Genomic DNA, 18,094 nt, shown 5'->3' with positions numbered 1-18,094 from the left:
TTTGATCAGTAGAGTGGTGTCCTGCCTTCATTATGCTGATACTTCTGGATTAGTGGTACTGGACGCTCGCTCCCACACTCCCGGCGCGGAATTACCTTTACCTCCAGCTTTGAGTGTCCATGCAATCTCTTCTTACCTGGTATGGTGGATAGAGCTGAATTAGCATACTCACCCACTCGGTGGATCCACTACTGTCCAGCTGTGCTCCGCCAAAAGCCATCGCACTCCGGGTCATGCTCTGCTATCTTCCTTGTGACATCATCAGTAGGCTGTCTGTCTGTTCCATGTCCTAGAAACTGGCTTCCTGATGAAACTCACTAGGTTCTGCACAACCCCGAAGCCTTATGGGATCCGTGACATAAGTATCTCATGAGGCTTCGACAGGGGGGACACCATTCTGGCCTAGGCCAGAAATGTGGAAAGATAGGCTGTGCTTGGCAATAAAAACCTTTCCTCTTATGAAAAAAAAATATGTTGATAATTGCAGAAAGGGGGAGGAGGAATACTTTCAATTAAAGTTTAAAAAAATGAGTGAAGTTTTGCTATGGTTAAAGATGCAAGCTTTTGAGGTGCCGTAGATCCCTTCTTAAGCTTTATACGATTCTATGTACACATAGTTACGAGTAGGAATAATGGAATATAAATGTTTACGAAAATACAGCTAGTTTTTCTTGACACACTTGAGTGGTAAAGGCTATTGCAAATGGCTATAGAGATAGAAATCTGAGTTTAAAAGTTATCGGTGTCATTAACTGAAATGAGAGTCCTTTTGAAGTGGACCAGAATAGCAAGGACATACAATACAGCAGTTGATGAAATACAACTGTTTTCCGTGACATAGTAATGGTTGTTGTAAATACTTCGGATATATCTATAGTTATCAGAGCTGGTTGCTGGACTCAATGACAATGAGATAAGACAATTAGTGCAATAGGCTCTGATAAGGATTGTAACCCTGTCAGGTTTTTATTGCCCACCCCAAAACTTGTACATCTACCCCTCATTGCTATCATCTCCCTACTATTGCTTTCATCACCTCCCCAAAATGCCTCTTCCACTCCTCCTTCTCATTTTCCTCTCCTCTGTTCCCAAAATCCATTCACTATATCCCTCTGCTCCTCCCAAACATTTGTATATTGTGCCCTCACTGCTTCCCTCACCCCTCTATGGCTCCCACCACCTCCTCCTATTACTCCACTCTCCCACTGACCCAAACACCTCCACTAGTAGTTTCTCATGCTCCTGCACATCCCGCTCCCATGCCACCTTTCTCACTCTTCTCCTCCTCATAACCGCGGGGGACATCTCCCCGAATCCTGGCCCTCCACCACCTCCCTCACCCGCACAAAACCCTCCCGCCTCCACGTCCTGCCGCAACCCCCGCAACTTAGTATCTGTCCCCCTGCTCCCTAAAATCTCCCCCCCGTTTTCATGTGCACTCCTGAACACCCGATCGGTGTGCAACAAGCTTACCGCCATCCACGACCTCTTTGTTTCCCGCTCCCTCAACCTCCTGGCGATTACGGAAACCTGGATCCAGCCCACTGACTCTACCTCCCCTGCTGCACTCTCCTACGGAGGTCTCACCTGGACCCACTCACCCAGGCCCAACGGTCGTAAAGGTGGTGGGGTTGGCCTGCTCCTGTCACCGCTGAGCACCTTCCGAGTCCTCCCAAACCCCCCCTCCCTATCCTTCTCCTCCTTCGAGGCCCACTGCGTCCGACTATTCTCCCCAACCCCCCTGAAGATTGCTGTGATATACTGGCCTCCTGGATCCATACCCTGCTTCCTGGAAGACTTCGCCTCCTGGCTACCCTTCTTCCTCTCCTCTGAGCTACCCACTATCATCCTTGGGGATTTCAACATCCCTGTCAACCTCGACAACCCGGACACAGCCCGTCTCCTCCACTTAACCTCCTCCTTTGCACTTGCACAGTGCATACAATCCACCACCCACTCCGACGGTAATATCGTTGATCTTGTCTTCTCCAACCGCTGCGCTCCCCACAACCTCACTAACACCCCCTTCCCTCTCTCTGACCACAACCTGATTACCTTCTCTATCTCCTCATCCTCCAACGCCTACCCCTCCAAATGTCACACTTCTACCAGCCGTAACCTCCGCAAACTTAACCCTGCCTCCCTCCACTCCGCAGCTGATCAACTCCATGACCGCATCCTCCCTCTGTCCTGCCCCGACTTGGCTATGACCGTCTACAACAATGCGCTGTCAACAGCCCTTGACTCACTAGCGCCTTTAACCACACGCAACATCAGACCCCGACCGCTCCAGCCCTGGCAGACTGATCACACCAAAACCCTGAAACGACACAGTCGTGCCCTGGAGCGACTATGGCGCAAAACCAAATCCCAACAAGCCTTCACCCGATACAAATCTGCCTTCCAAAGCTACACCTCCTCCCTCCATACTGCCAAACAAGCTGACTTCCTGACCCTCATCAAGGCCCTCTCCTCCAATCCTCGCCGACTCTTCTCCACCTTCAACTCTCTACTCTCGCCACCCCCACCTCCACCCAGCACCTCACTCACTGCCCTTGAGATTGCCAATCACTTCAAAAACAAGATTGACACAATTCGCAAGGACATTGCCACAACTCACACGCCTTCTCAACCCGTCCCCTCTCACACAGCTACCCCCTCATCCCCCCTCCCCCTCGACATAACCCACAGGGACTTCGTCGCTGCTCAAACTCCCTCCAAACCCCTTCCCCCTCACTCAGCTACCCCCTCTACACCCCTCTCCCACGGCCCCACCACTGCTCTGACCTCCTCTCCCACCCCACCCTACATTCCTCATACTGAAGCTCCCCCAACACTCCGCACCTTTGACCTTACTACCATCGAAGAAGTCTCCAAGATCCTCTCTGATGCCCGCCTCACCACCTGCCCCCTCGACCCTATCCCCTCACAACTCCTACAACCTCCCTCCCCCTCCATCCTACGCTCCCTCACCCACATCTTCAATCTCTCCCTCTCCTCCGGCACTTTCCCTTCCCCTCTGAAACATGCACACATCACCCCCATACTTAAAAAGCCCTCCCTGGACCCCAATGACCCGAACAACCTCAGACCCATCTCCCTGCTCCCATTTACATCTAAACTCCTCGAGCGCCTAGTCTACGCCCGCCTATGCTCTCACCTCAACGACAACAACCTCCTCGATACCCTACAGTCCGGCTTCCGTCCCCTACACTCCACCGAAACTGCCTTACTCAAACTCTCCAACGACCTGCTAACCGCCAAAGCTAATGGCCACTATTTAGTGCTCCTACTCCTTGACCTCTCTGCGGCCTTTGACACAGTTGACCACCCCCTCCTCCTCAAAAAACTACACTCCCTCGGCCTCAGAGATTCTGCTCTCTCCTGGCTCTCATCCTACCTGTCACAACGCTCTTTCAGCGTTACCTATAATGCTACCACCTCCCCCTCACTCCCCCTCTCTGTTGGGGTCCCTCAAGGCTCTGTCCTTGGGCCCCTTCTCTTCTCCATCTACACCTCCTCCCTTGGCCAACTCATACACTCTCACGGCTTCAACTACCACCTCTATGCCGACGACACACAAATCTATCTCTCAACCCCCCACCTCACCCCCTCGGTCTCCGCCCGAATCACACACCTGTTGAGCGACATATCAGACTGGATGTCGCTCCACTTCCTTAAACTGAACCTCTCCAAAACAGAGTTTCTTGTCTTAGCTCCAGCCCGGACACCACCCCCCATTGACTTCTCCATCATGTCCAACAACGCCACCATCAAACCCGCCCCGCAGGCCAGAGTACTTGGTGTCATTTTGGACTCCAACCTATCCTTCCAGCCCCAAGTCCACTCTTTAACAAACTCGTGCAGACTCCACCTCCGCAACATCGCCAAAATCCGCACGTTCCTAACTCCAGAAACCACTAAACAGCTCATCCACTCCCTCATCATATCACGACTCGACTACTGAAACTCCCTCCTCACTGGCCTGCCTCGCCGCTGGCTATCCCCGCTTCAGTCCATCCTGAATACGGCTGCCAGACTCATTCACCTTTTCAACTGCTCCGTTTCCGCCACCCCCCTCTGCCAATCCCTCCACTGGCTTCCGATTGCGCAACGGATCAAATTCAAAATCCTAACGCTGACGTACAAAGCTGTCCACCATACTGCCCCGAACTACATCACTGACCTAATATCCAAGTACCGCCCAGCACGCACACTCCGCTCCTCACAAGACCTCCTTCTCTCTAGTTCCCTGGTCTCCTTCTCCCATGCCCGCCTCCAGGACTTCTCCAGGGTGTCACCCATCCTCTGGAACTCCCTGCCCCAACCCATCAGATTATCACCTACTCTCCTCTCATTTAGGCGCACCCTGAAAACCCATCTCTTCAGGGAAGCCTACCCCGCCCCCTGCTAACTTGCCGACCTCCTCCACTCTTCCTACCACTCCATCCCCCACAGTTATCTCCTCCTGTGCCACCATCCCCTCCCTCCTAGATTGTAAGCTCGAAAGAGCAGGGCCCTCGATCTCCTCATGTTTTGCATTGTATTGTTATTGTTCTGTCACATGTTCTGTTCCCCTCTGTAATGTACAGCGCTGAGCGAACTATTGGCGCTTTATAAATACTGTATAATAATAATAATAATAACAATTGCCAAGTGTTTCTGGGGAGAACTATAAACGGAATATGTTTTAATGCTTGCCCACTCTATCTAAACTCCCAAAAACTTTTCCTTCCAAATTAGATAAGGTGTAACCATTGGGGAGGTTCTCTCACTCCATTTGTCCAGGTCACCACTACCACTGGGACTTAAATTGAACGAAAATGCAAAATGTAGTCTTCAGAACAGGAGTAGAGAGGAAACCTCCTTTCCCTGAATTTGAAGATTTTTTTATGCATACTTTATTTAGTTTTCATTACATTCCTAAACAAGAGATTCAGTATATAGAAGACAATGTAAAGCACATTTGTCATCCCTACCAATAGCAATGGCAGTATGCAATCCAATCAGGTACAAAACTCACTATATGATGAAATTGATAGCAATAAGAGAACCCAAGAATGGGATAATTTCGAAATCCACCTACCAGGGTGGGCAAAGGTCCTAAGGCCCCCAACAATGAGAGGTCCTGAGTCGCTCTCTACATTGAGTTTCACAGGGTCGAGGATTGACACATTTGTAAACTTAAGTCTCATGTCGAAAGATAAACCAGAATGCATAGTAGTAAGCAGAGCTGGAGAACAGAGCTACGTGGGAACTGGGAGAGGGGGATAAACCATTTATGGAAGGTGAGGAAGAGGGTGGAGGGCATGGCAAGGGGCAGGGAGTGCTGCAGGCGGCGGGGTCCGAACCCCTAAGTTGAATGATATTTAAGGAAAAAAGAGGAGATAGAAACCTAGAGTTAGACAGAATTGGAGGTTTTTGTTATTTTTTTAAATAGTCTTTATTACTTATTCTACATTTAAAATACATAGTACAAAATACAATATATTTCTTTAATACAAATTTACTACATATTCCTTCCAGGCACTTAATCAACCTCAATCATCCAGATTACTGCCATCCACTACCTTACATTTCTAATCTTATTATATTTCCGTTTCCATTCCTCCTATCTCTTTTTTTTATCAATCACAATTTTTGTTGATTCCTCCTATATCCATACATTACTTTTTCATATGATATAATATAATAAACTGCTTCAATCCATTGATTAATAGAGGGGAGTTTATTTGCATCCATCTCATAGCAATTTGTTTTCGCGCCATAAATAGTGCTTCTTGTAGAAAAATCTTTACATATCTTGACTACCGTATATACTCGAGTATAAGCCGACCCGAATATAAGCCGAGGTACCTAATTTTACCACAAAAAACTGGGAAAAACTATTGACTCGAGTATAAGCCGAGGATGGGAAATGAGGCACCTACTAGTCAATGTAAAAAATTGGTGTCAGTGGGAGGAATAGTGCCCCATCATTGGTGTCAGTGGGAGGAATAGTGCCCCATCATTGGTATCACTGGGAGGAATAGTGCCCCATCGTTGGTGTCAGTGGGAGGAATAATGCCCCATCATTAGTATCAGTGGGAGGAATAGTGCCCCATCATTGGTGTCAGTGGGAGGAATAGTGCCCCATCATTGGTGTCAGTGGGAGGAATAGTGCCCCATCATTGGTGTCAGTGGGAGGAATAGTGCCCCATCATTGGTGTCAGTGGGAGGAATAGTGCCCCATCATTAGTATCAGTGGGAGGAATAGTGCCCCATCATTGGTGTCAGTGGGAGGAATAGTGCCCCATCATTGGTATCAGTGGGAGGAATAGTGCCCCATCATTGGTGTCAGTGGGAGGAATAGTGCCCCATCATTGGTGTCAGTGGGAGGAATAGTGCCCCATCATTGGTATCACTGGGAGGAATAGTGCCCCATCGTTGGTGTCAGTGGGAGGAATAATGCCCCATCATTAGTATCAGTGGGAGGAATAGTGCCCCATCATTGGTGTCAGTGGGAGGAATAGTGCCCCATCGTTGGTGTCAGTGGGAGGAATAGTGCCCCATCGTTGGTGTCAGTTGGAGGAATAATGCCCCATCATTAGTATCAGTGACACCAATGATGCGGCACTATTCCTCCCACTGACACCAATGACACTTGCTGACCCCTGTTGCAGTATGGTGCTGCTGCAGCCAGCATATGTGGTTGCAGCAGCACCTCTGCACTGCACACTTACCGGCTTTTCCCTCACTCGATTTTCGCGGGTCCGCTCGGCTTCGCCTCCTCGCCCGTGATTGGCCACCTGTGTACCTTTCCTGAGCTACAGTTCTGGCGGCCAATTACCGGTGAGGAGGCGGAGCCGAGCGGCAGGAGTGAGGGAGTGGCCGGAGTGACGGAAGGAGCAGCGCTTCCTGGATGGATCATCGGGAGCCAGGTAAGAGACAGCAGCCCTCTGCCCACCCCTGTACGCGCCCCCCTTGACGGAGGGGGGCGCGCCCCACTATCTGCAGATGTTGACTCGAGTATAAGCCGAGGGGGGCGTTTTTCAGCACAAAAAATGTGCTGAAGAACTCGGCTTATACTCGAGTATATACGGTATTTCTTTTCCTTCAAATGACCCATTAGGCATACTTCTGGAATACAAGGTACCGACTTTTTTAAGTATTTCCAATAATTTATCTGTTACTTGACTCCACTACCTCCTTACCTCCCTACATGTCCATATCAAATGACCAAAATCTGCTTCACTTTGATAACAGCGTAAACAGTCAGATGTAGTCCTCCTACCCATTCTATACAACTGAGTAGGACTAAGATACATTTGAATTATAATATACAATTGCATCATTTTATAATGAATTGCTGGTGAAACCACCAAGTGCAAGGAACATATCTCCTCCCATATCTTATCTGTTATAATTGGGATCAACAATGCAGAATATTAGAAGACGGCAAAAAAGGCCATACCAGAAATCTTTTTGCACAGGTAAAGAAAGCTCGAATTCCGTTTTCTGCTCGCAAAGGAGCAATAAAAGACAAGAATGGCAAAATCTTGATTGATCAGCAAGGCATCAAATGCAGATGGAAGGAATATGCAGAAGAGCTGTTGGCAGCCAATGATAGTGTGGAACCAGTAATTGGGGACCCAGTAGAGTTAGAGCCAGCTATACCTAATGAGAAAGTAGTATGGGCACTGAAGAAGCTACCAAACAACAAAGCTCCTGGAATTGATTATATTCCAGCTGAATTGCTAAGACCCATCCCATCAATAGTGATCAAAGAAATCTGCCAGAAAATCTGGGAGACTATGAAGTGGCCAAAAGAGTAGAAAAGATCAGTTTTTATTTCTCTACCAAAGAAAGGCAGTTCACAAGACTGCAACAATTACCACACAATTGCATTGATTCCTCACATAAGCAAAATCTTGCTAATAATTATTCAACAGCGCCTAAGACCAGTCATTGAAAGAGAATTACCTGACTCACAAGCTGGTTTCCAAAGAGGTCTAGGTACACGTGATCAGATTGCTAATCTACGTTGGATTATGGAAACATGTAATGAATATCAAAAAAGCATCTGCATGTGTTTCATTGATTACACCAAGGCATTCAACTATGTTGTACATGACAAGCTATGGAAAGCATTGCAAGAACTGGGAGTGCCAATGCACCTTGTACAGTTAATAAGGTCACTTTATATCGACCAAGAAGCTACTGTTCGGACACAATATGGCGACACTGAGTGGTTTAAAATTGGAAAAGGTGTACGACAAGGTTGTATTCTCTCCCCTTTTCTTTTCAATCTGTATGCAGAGGTCATCATCAGGAAACTAGATCTAGAAGAATCTGAAATTGGGGTGAAGATAGGTGGTAGGAATATTAATAACCTTCGATATTCTGATGATACAACTTCAGTGGCAGAAACACCTGATAGCAAAAACACAGGAGGAGAGTGCAAAAATGGGGCTCCGTCTTAACATCAAAAAAACAAAGATCATGACAACATCTAAAACTCGAACAACCAAAATATACATAGATGAAGAGGAAATAGAATGTGTTCAGGATTTCTGTTTTCTAGGATTTGTGATAAACCAAACAGAAGATTGCACTCCTGAAATTAAAATATGGATCGCATTAGGTCGAAACGCCATGCTAAGTATGCAAAAATTGTGGAAAAGTAAGGATATCAACCTCATCACCAACTGCGAGCTGTTAAACACAATAGTTTTCCCTATTGCAATGTACGGGTGTGAAAACTGGGTTATGAAAAGAGCTAATAGAAAGAAGATTGATGCGTTTGAATTATGGTGCTGGAGAAGGCTATTGAGGATACCTGGACAGCAAAGATTACCAACAGAGATGTTTTAGAGCGAGTTAAACCAGGAATAACTTTAGAAGGAAAGATAGTCAAATTACAGCTGACTTATTTTGGGCATGTGATGCGATATGATTCCTTAAAGAAGGCAATATTACTTGGTATGGTCTGTGGGGGGAGAAAAAGAGGAAGGCCGAAAACACGTTGGTTGGATGCTATATCATTGAACACTGGCCCATGCAATCGCCAAGAGTCGGACACGACTGAATGGATAGAGAGAGAGAGAGATAACTGGAATATTTTCTTGCCACTTCTACCTCACATTCAATGGTTCTCCACCAATTTTAGTTTGTAATAAGAATGAATATACTATTTATGTTATTCCTTTTGGTCCCTATGGCCTCAAGATTCCTATAAGGGGATGTTTTGATATCCTACAATCTTGACCAAAGTGCACATTTAAAGCATGCCTCAGTTGTAAATACTTATAAAAAAATTTATGGGGAATACCTTGTTGTTTCCTCAAATATTAAAATGTTTGCATAACCCCATGTTTGTACATGTATGCTGTTTACAGTATATCCCTCTCGGTTTCCAAAATTTCCCATCTGCAATTCCCTTTAGCTGTTCTAAAGATGGGTTATTCCACATTGGGGTTTCCTGGGGTATATGTTTAAATCCTATCGGTTTGTTAACCTCGTTCCATACTGCTCTTGCCAATGTAAAAAAAGGGAATCCTGTCCATAGGTAACTGATGACTTTGTCTCAAATCCAACTATTAATTCATCTAATTGATGGATTGTTAATAAATATTTTCCACTCCTCCCTCTTGTTGTACCCATACCTGTAAATTTTTCAATTGTCCTGCCAAATAATATAAAAAAACATATCTGGAAGTGCCATCCCTGCTTTCCTGCTTTGTTCGTTGCAGTGTTGTTATTTTTAATTTTGTGCTAGCATTGGCCCATATACATTTAGTAAATTGAGAATTCAACTTTCTAAATATACTTTATATTTGGGTATAATCACAGGGGAGTGAGCAAATACATACAAACATTTAGGTAACACATCTTGATTAGCTGTCACTCTATCTGCCACCAACAATGGTAATTTTGTCCATGTTTCTAATTTATGTTTAATCTGTTCCAGTAGAGTATACACATTAGCCACCAGAAACTCATTTGGATTCAAAGTAATATAGATGCCCAAATATTTGAATGAATCCACTATCCTCAACAGAGGACATGAGTCCTCATTCCCCTGTGCTTCTTGATTAATTAGCATCAAAACAGGTTTCTGCCAATTAATTTTTAAACCCAAGCAGTTTCCAAATGTATCTATTATTTTAATTTTTTTGTGTCTCTGTCATATATAATATTATATCATCTGCATAAAGGCCTATTACTTCTTTACTATCCCCCGTAAGTACTCCTTTAAATTCTTCAGATTTCCTAATACTCAAGACCAATGTTTCTATCCCTATAGCATAAAAGATGGGAAGATAATGGGCATTCTTCCTTCGTCCTTCTATGTAGCCTTATTGTGGAAGATAGTAATCCATTCCTCAACAAATTCAAACATGGCTAGCTATAAATTAAAATAATCCATTTTCTAAATTTTTTTGCCAATCCCAAAATGTTCCAGCGATTTTTGTAAGAACGGCCATTCGATTGAATTGAAGGCCCGAGCTGTATCTAAAGATGCAAGGGCATATGTCTCTGGTATATATTCTCTCATTTGGATCATCAGCAGTGTTCTCCTTATGTTGATGGATGTCAACTTCCCTGGCATAAAGCCAGTTAGGTCATTATGTATGACAAATGGAATTACATCATTAGGCTCCCTGCAAGAATCTGCAAACATTTTATAGTCACTGTTTAGCAGTGAAATTGGCCTATATCAGGCACATCCACTTTAAGTCTTTATCTGGCTTTGGAATTAACGCCACTGTGGCTTCATACATTTATATACAGTGCCTTGAAAAAATATTCATACCCCTTGAAATTTACCCATGTTGTCATGTTACAACCAAAAACGTAAATGTATTTTATTGGGATCTGATGTGATAGACCAATACAAAGTGGCACATAATTGTGAAGTGGAAAGAAAATTATAACTTTCAAAATTTTTTACAAATATGTGAAAAGTGTGCTATACATTTCTATTCAGCCCCCCCCCCCCCCAGTCAGTACTTTGTAGATCCCCCTTTTGCTGCAATTCCAGCTGCAAGTCTTTTTGAGGATGTCTCTACCAGCTTTGTACACAGAGGGACATTTCTGCCCATTCTTCTTTGCAGAATCGCTCAAGCTCTGTCAGATTGGATGGAGAGCGTCTGTGAACAGCAATTTCCAAGTCTTGACACAGATTCTCAATTGGATTTAGGTCTGGACTGTGACTGGGCCATTCTAACACATGAATATGCTATGATCTAAACCATTCCATTGGAGCTCTGGCTGGATGTTTCGGGTCATTGTCCTGCTGGAAGGTGAACCCCGGTCTCAAGTCTTTTGCAGATGCTAACAGGTTTTCTTCTAAGATTGCCCTGTATTTTGGCTCCATCCATCTTCCCATCAACTCTGACCAGTCTCCCTGTTCCTGCTGAAGAAAAGCATCCCCACAACATGATGCTGCCACCACCATGTTGAGGGTGATGTGCAGTGTTAGTTTTCTGCCACACATAGCATTTTGCTTTTAGGACTTCTCACAAACCGCAAACGGGACTTCTTATGGCTTTCTTTCAACAATGGCTTTCTTCTTGCCACTCTTTCAAAAGGCTAGATTTGTGGAGTGCACGACTAATAGTTGTCCTGTGGACATATTGTCCCACCCGAGCTGTGGATCTCTGCAGCTCCTCCAGAGTTACCATTGGCCTCTTGGCTGCTTCTCTGATGAATGCTCTCCTTACCCGACCTGTCAGTTTAGTTTTATGTCTTCATAGGTTTGCAGTTGTGCCACTCTTTCCATTTTCAGATGATGGATTGAACAGTGCTCTGTGAGATGTTCAAAGCTTGTGATTTTTTTTTAAAACCAAACCCTGCTTTAAACTTCTCCACAACTTTATCCCTGACCTGTCTGGTGTGTTCCTTGGCCTTCATGATGCTGTTGTTCACTAATGTTCTCTAACAAACCTCTGATGGCTTCACAGAACATCTGCATTTATACTGATATTAAATTACACACAGGTGGACTAATACTAATTAGGTGACTTTTGAAGGCAATTGGTTCCATTAGATTTTAGTTAAGGGTATCAGAGTAAAAGGGGGCTGAATACAAATGCACGCCACACTTTTCAGATATTTTGAAAACAATTTTATCATTTTCCTTCCACTTCACAATTGTGCCACTTTGTGTTGGTCTGTCACATAAAATCCCAATAAAATAAATGTAGGTTTTTGGTTGTAACATGACAAAATGTGGACAATTTCAGGGGGTATGGATATTTTTTTCAAAGCACTAGATCTTTGGGAAGGAACGTAAGATGAAATCACCCCATTAGGACAAAAGTCCTAATTTTTCCTTACTCTACCAACAATGAAAAAATTGTATTGGAGTTACATATCAACCTGTACCAACATTTACAAGCTAGTAACACAGCCATGAAGCAAAGATTGGCATAATAAAGGGTCCCACCAGAGATCAGACACTTCCAACATGATCCCATTTGGGAGAAAGTAACTGGCTCAATTCACCAAAAAATGATTAGGAGTCTGACCTCATCGCCTGCAATGGTGGAACCTGTCAGATGCGTCAACAGAAGCAGATCCCACCAGCAATGTTCCAGCACCAACTATAGTGACACCCTTATTTCTAGAATGAAACACTGGATAGGCAGGAGCCCAATTGGCCATATAGTAGGGGTTGAAGTATAGTGAAACAAACCATCCATTTTCCTAATCTTTATGAACAGGTCCTATAGTGAGAGAAGAGGCCAGCTCCAACCATTGGGACGACAAAGGTACAATCTCATAGACTTACATACGTCTTGCTTGGTCTCTTGTTCGCTGTCAATGTAGATAGATGCCTTGCTAGTTACAAACCTTTATTGGAGTTACTGTACTCAGTTCTTATCAGCAGCAGCGTCATTTTATGGCCATATATTCCTACTAATGTATAAACATTAACCCTATAACTATCGCCTCTGATGAGTCTTTTTTTATGTTACCAGAAGCGGGTATAATTATGATATGCATACAAAAACGATCAACACAACCATGCATTTATATCAATCCTCCTTTAGATTAAGCACTCACCCTCCAGAGGATTTATCCCCCTTCCTGACCAGGCCATATTTTGTGATACAGTGCTGCAATTAACAATTGCGCGGTCATGCATGAAAAAAAGGATGTAAATTTCATTTAGGTGCACCAGATGAAATTTACGTCCTTTTTTTCACCACAAATAGAGCTTTCTTTCGGTGGTATGTGATCACCTGTGCGGTTTTTATTTTTTGCACTATAAACAAAAAAAAACAAGAATTTTGAGGAAAAAACCAATATACTGTATTTGACTTTTTGCCATGAAACATATCCAGTAAAAAAAAATTTTAAAAATCTAATTTTGTCATAAATTTAGGCCAAAATGTATTCTGCGACATGTCTTTGCTACAAAAAAAATCCTAATATGTGTAAATTAATTAGTTTACATGAAAGTTATAGCATTTGCAAATGGCAGTACCACTGATGTATTATACATGTTGATCATATCCCCCCTTATGTATTATACATGGAGATCATATCCCCCTTATGTATTATACATGGAGATCATATTCCCCCCTTATGTATTATACATGGTGATCATATCCCCCCCTTATGTATTATACATGTTGATCATATCCCCCCTTAATCTTCTCTTCTCAGGAGAGAATAAATTCAGTTCCTCTAATCTTTCCTCATAGCTGATCTCCTCCATGCCTCGTATCAGTTTGGTTGCCCTTCTCTGTACTTTCTCCAGTTCCCCAATGTTCATTTTGTGAATTGGTGCCCAAAACTGAACTACATATTCCAGATGAGGTCTTACAAAGTGCAGTATTGAAGGTTATAATAGTTTCCGGAAAAACATCATCTGATAAGCATAAGCGCAGTCAACATGGTCAACTGACCGAAAGAGACAAAAAGACATTGCACAGGACTGTGACTCGGAATAAGAAAACAACTGCTGCAAAAATGACTGCAGAGCTCAATCTCAGGCTTCACGAGACTGAGTTGTCTAACCTCTGTATACTCATAATAATGGATTGTACTGTGTGATACTGCATGATGACAATTTTTTTTAGATAAAAGTTGACTAAAATTATAATAATGTGGCGTTATAATTGTTTTTCTTTTTTATGAGCTCTTAGGAGAAGCTGGCCACAACTGCTTAGAGTTATGTCCATATATGGTATCTCCCACCCAGTCAGTGTCAGATTGTCCACTGCATTTTTGTGGCACTGATCACCACCATTACTAATATAAAAAATATTTCAATTCCGCTATATATCCCGTCTTTTGTAGACAACATAAATTCCGCTATATATCCAGTCTTTTGTAGACAACATAAACAAAGCCATGTAGCAGAACACATTTTGGCATAAATTTATGAAGAAATTTGATTTTGTTATTGGATATATTTTATAGCAGAAAGGAATTTTTTTTTTTAATTTTTCATTTATATAAATTAAAAAAAAACCTGCGGTGATCAAATACCACCAAAAGAAAGCTTTATTTGTAAGAAAAATTATATAAACTTCATTTGAGTATAGGGTTGCCTGACCCACGCAGTTACCAGATAAAAGTAGCACAGTGCTGAATAGCAAAAAATGGCCTGGCCATGAAGGGGGTACAACCTTCCAGTGCTCAAATGCTTAAAGTTATCACATGCAGTGGGTTAATCGCTCATTTAGGTCTAGTGCAGTGTTTCTCAACTCCAGTCCTCATGGACCCCCAACAGGTCATGTTTTCAGGATTTCCATTATTTTGCACAGGTGATTTGATCAGTTTCACTGCCTTAGTAACTACCACAGCGGTTTCATCTGAGGGAAATCCTGAAAACATGACCTGTTGGGGGTCCATGAGGACTGGAGTTGAGAAACACTGGTCTAGTGGGATACAGAAAAGAAGATTTATGTACAACGATCCTCCCTGCAGCATCTTCTTGCTCCAGTAGTCTAAAATCTTGCCATCATTAGGATGCATCGGATGTGATGACGCCAAGGGACAATCCACTGCCGCAGTATGGGGAGCGCCATCGTCAGGGAGAGCGGAGGTAAAAGTGCTTTTTAGGCTGGCCATACTTTTATACAATTTTCTAGAGACTTTTGCTTTAGATTTACCAAAAACCATATAATATGAAGTCAAACCTAAACAACACTTTCAATTGTATCCAATTAGGCAGGCCCTCACACTATATAGTTGAAGGAAGATCTAAAGGAAATTATATAATGTATGGCCAGCCTTAGATAAAAATTGATCGGTTAACCCTTGCAGTGTGGAGGCAGCCCCACTCCAAGGGATGTTGGTATGTTTCCCAGAGCTGGACTGTAAAGAAGGGTGGGCAGAGACACAAACAATTCAAGGTGCCTGGTTTAAAGGGGTGGTTCATCTTTAGGGACATTCGCCACAAAAATCCTAGCTGCTTATAGCACACTTGAACCTTTTGGCACCTGTGTGCAATCCAGTAACTTTAAACTTTGAGTAATAAATTATCTTCGATCTATACAGTCACCTCTGAAGGTGGGCCATTGTGACTTATTGAGCAATTGTCATATGGCAGATGTTGTCTTTCCCAATAGCCTGGGAAAGTCATACGACTCATGGAGTAGAAGATTACACCTGCTCAGACTCAGCAGAATATTTTCAAGGATCAAAGTGCTTCTGAGATAAGCTGACAGTTTTAACACCCCGCAGAACACATTACAGCTGGTAACTGATATCCCGACTACTCTTGGTGGTAGCTTACATTACAATGACCTTAAAGGGAATCTGTACTAAAAGAAACATGCCGAAAGCAGATCCTGATGAAGGACTAAGTTTAGGCCATTTTCACCTAGGCAATTTGGAATCACAGGCAGAATCACGGCAATTCCAAATTGTGGCAAAATGCATGACACACATTTGGGTGTCATTCATACTGAATGACACTCCAACTGTGGCGCAATTTTGCCACGATTGTCACGTGACATAATGACCAAGAACTGTGGCAAAATACCTGGCTCAAGGCCAAAATTTTGGTCCCTGGGCTTCTTTGGCATGACAAGCATATATAGGGCAGCCCATTATTGAACAGTCAAGTGAATAGGGTGCCCTATCTGCAACATGCATTTCCATGTGTGAATCGCACTTTTGAAAAGGCTAACAGGAACCCAGCAAATGGGGATTTAGCATTAAAGCAGAAGTTTGGGGTTTAAAAAAAAAATACTACTATGCTGCAGCATTGGTGGAATGCTGCAGCTCTAACTCCAAGAACTGAGAAATCACATGATCACTGATCGCTCAGAGTCACTGTCACCAGTCACTGGCTATGCAGTTATAGCTTTGCATGGAAGTGGATATTGTTTTCATTCACGGTATCTTGATTTATCATTGATGAATCCTGGGTTTAATTCCTCACCAGCTGCACAAATAATGACCCTGCTACTCTTAACTACATTCCAGCCATCTTTGTAAGGACTATACAGGCTCCTGTGGGACATTGCTGTTTTTAACACCTTGGAGCAGAGCGTGCGTAAATTAGTGGCCCCACAGGACTTTGTGCTCCAGGTATCCCAGAACTACCGGGTCATATAACCGCTGTGAAAGCCTCTGATTGGATATCACAGTGATCAGTCACTGTGAAGCCCGACCCACTTGTTTTCTCTCTCTGCATGGAGGAGAGAGATACATTGTATCTCTCTCTGTCCTTTCAGAGAGGGAAAAAAAAAAGTGTTTGTAAAAAAAAAAAAAAAAAAAAAATACCTAGATCAAGATTTGATCTAGGTCAGTGCCAGGGTTAGTGTTTGGGTGAAGGTTTGCCCACTCAAAAAGAAATGATCAGTCTAAAAATTGAATGTAACAGACAGAATAGCAACAAAACATTCAAAAGAAATACATGTCTAACAAATTCTGCACCGATTTGCATGTTCATGAGGGAAATAAGTATTTGATCCCCTTCACAAAACATGACTTAGTACTTGGTGGCAAATCCCTTGTTGGCAATCACAGAGGTAAGACATTTCCTGTAGTTTGGCACCAGGTTTGCACACATCTCAGGAGGGATTTTGGCCCACTCCTCTTGGCAGATCCTCTCCAAGTCATTAAAATTTGGTGGCTGACGTTTGGCAACTTGAACTTTGTTCCCTCCACAGATTTTCAATCAGATTAAGGTCTGGAGACTGGTTAGGCCACTCCAGGACCTTAATGTGCTTCTTCTTGAGCCACTCCTTTGTTGCCTTGACCGTGTGTTTTGGGTCATTGTCATGCTGGAACTCCCATCCACGACCCATTTTCAATGCTCTAGCTGAGGGAAGAAGGTTCTCACCCAAGATTTGACGGTACATTGCCCCGTCCATTGTCCCTTTGATGCAGTGCAGTTGTCCTGTCCCCTTAGCAGAAAAACACCCACAAAGCAGAATGTTTCCACCACCATGTTTGACAGTTGGGATGGTGTTCTTGGGGTAATAAGCAGCATTCTTCCTCCTCCAAACACGGAGAGTTGAGTTGATGCCAAAGAGCTCGATTTTGGTCTCATCTGACCACAACACTTTCAACCAGTCCTCCTCTGCATCATTCAAATATTCAGTGGCAAACTTCACACGGGCCTGGACATGTGCTTTCTTGAGCAGAGGGACCTTGTGGGAACTGCAGGATTTCAATCCTTGTCGGCGTAGTGTGTTACCAATTGTTTTCTTGGTGACTGTTGTCCCAGCTGCCTGGAGATCATTGCCAAGATCCTCACGTGTAGCTCTGGGATGATTTCTCTGTTCTCATGATCATTGACACTCCACGAGGTGAGATCTTGCATGGTACGCCAGACCTAGGGAGACTGACAATTGTTTTGTGTTTCTTCCATTTGCGAATGATTGCACTAACTGTTGTCACCTTCAGGGACAATCTTGTCCCTGAAGTCCTTGGACAGCTCATTGGACTTTGCCATGGTTGAGAGTTTGGAATCTGATTGTTTGATTGCTCCTGTGGACAGGTTTCTTTTATACAGGAAACAATGATATTAGCAGCACTCCCTTTAAGAGACTGATTCTAATCTCAACTTGTTACCTGTATGAAAGGTAGCCAGAAATCCTGCTGAATGATAGGGGATCAAATACTTATTTCCCTCATGAAC

At 43.6% G+C, this 18,094-nt stretch overlaps 1 protein-coding gene across 1 annotated transcript in view; it reads right to left on the bottom strand.

Annotated features, from left to right (window-relative positions):
* Positions 1-18,079, bottom strand: part of LOC149457471 (membrane-spanning 4-domains subfamily A member 4A-like) — a 57,541-nt gene extending 39,462 nt beyond the window's left edge. Inside the window, exon 1 of the mRNA XM_089683689.1 lies at positions 12,776-18,079. The gene's annotated coding sequence lies outside the window, so the exon portion shown is untranslated. The remainder of the gene's footprint in view (positions 1-12,775) is intronic.
* Between the last annotated feature and the right edge of the window lie 15 nt (positions 18,080-18,094).

The sequence above is a fragment of the Staurois parvus genome, unplaced genomic scaffold, assembly GCF_062004578.1.
Source record: "Staurois parvus isolate SC_StPar_1 unplaced genomic scaffold, SC_StPar_1.0 ptg000320l, whole genome shotgun sequence".
Lineage (NCBI taxonomy): Eukaryota > Metazoa > Chordata > Amphibia > Anura > Ranidae > Staurois > Staurois parvus.
Note: the sequence above shows the minus strand (reverse complement) of the source record. Positions and strands in the feature narration are given on the sequence as shown.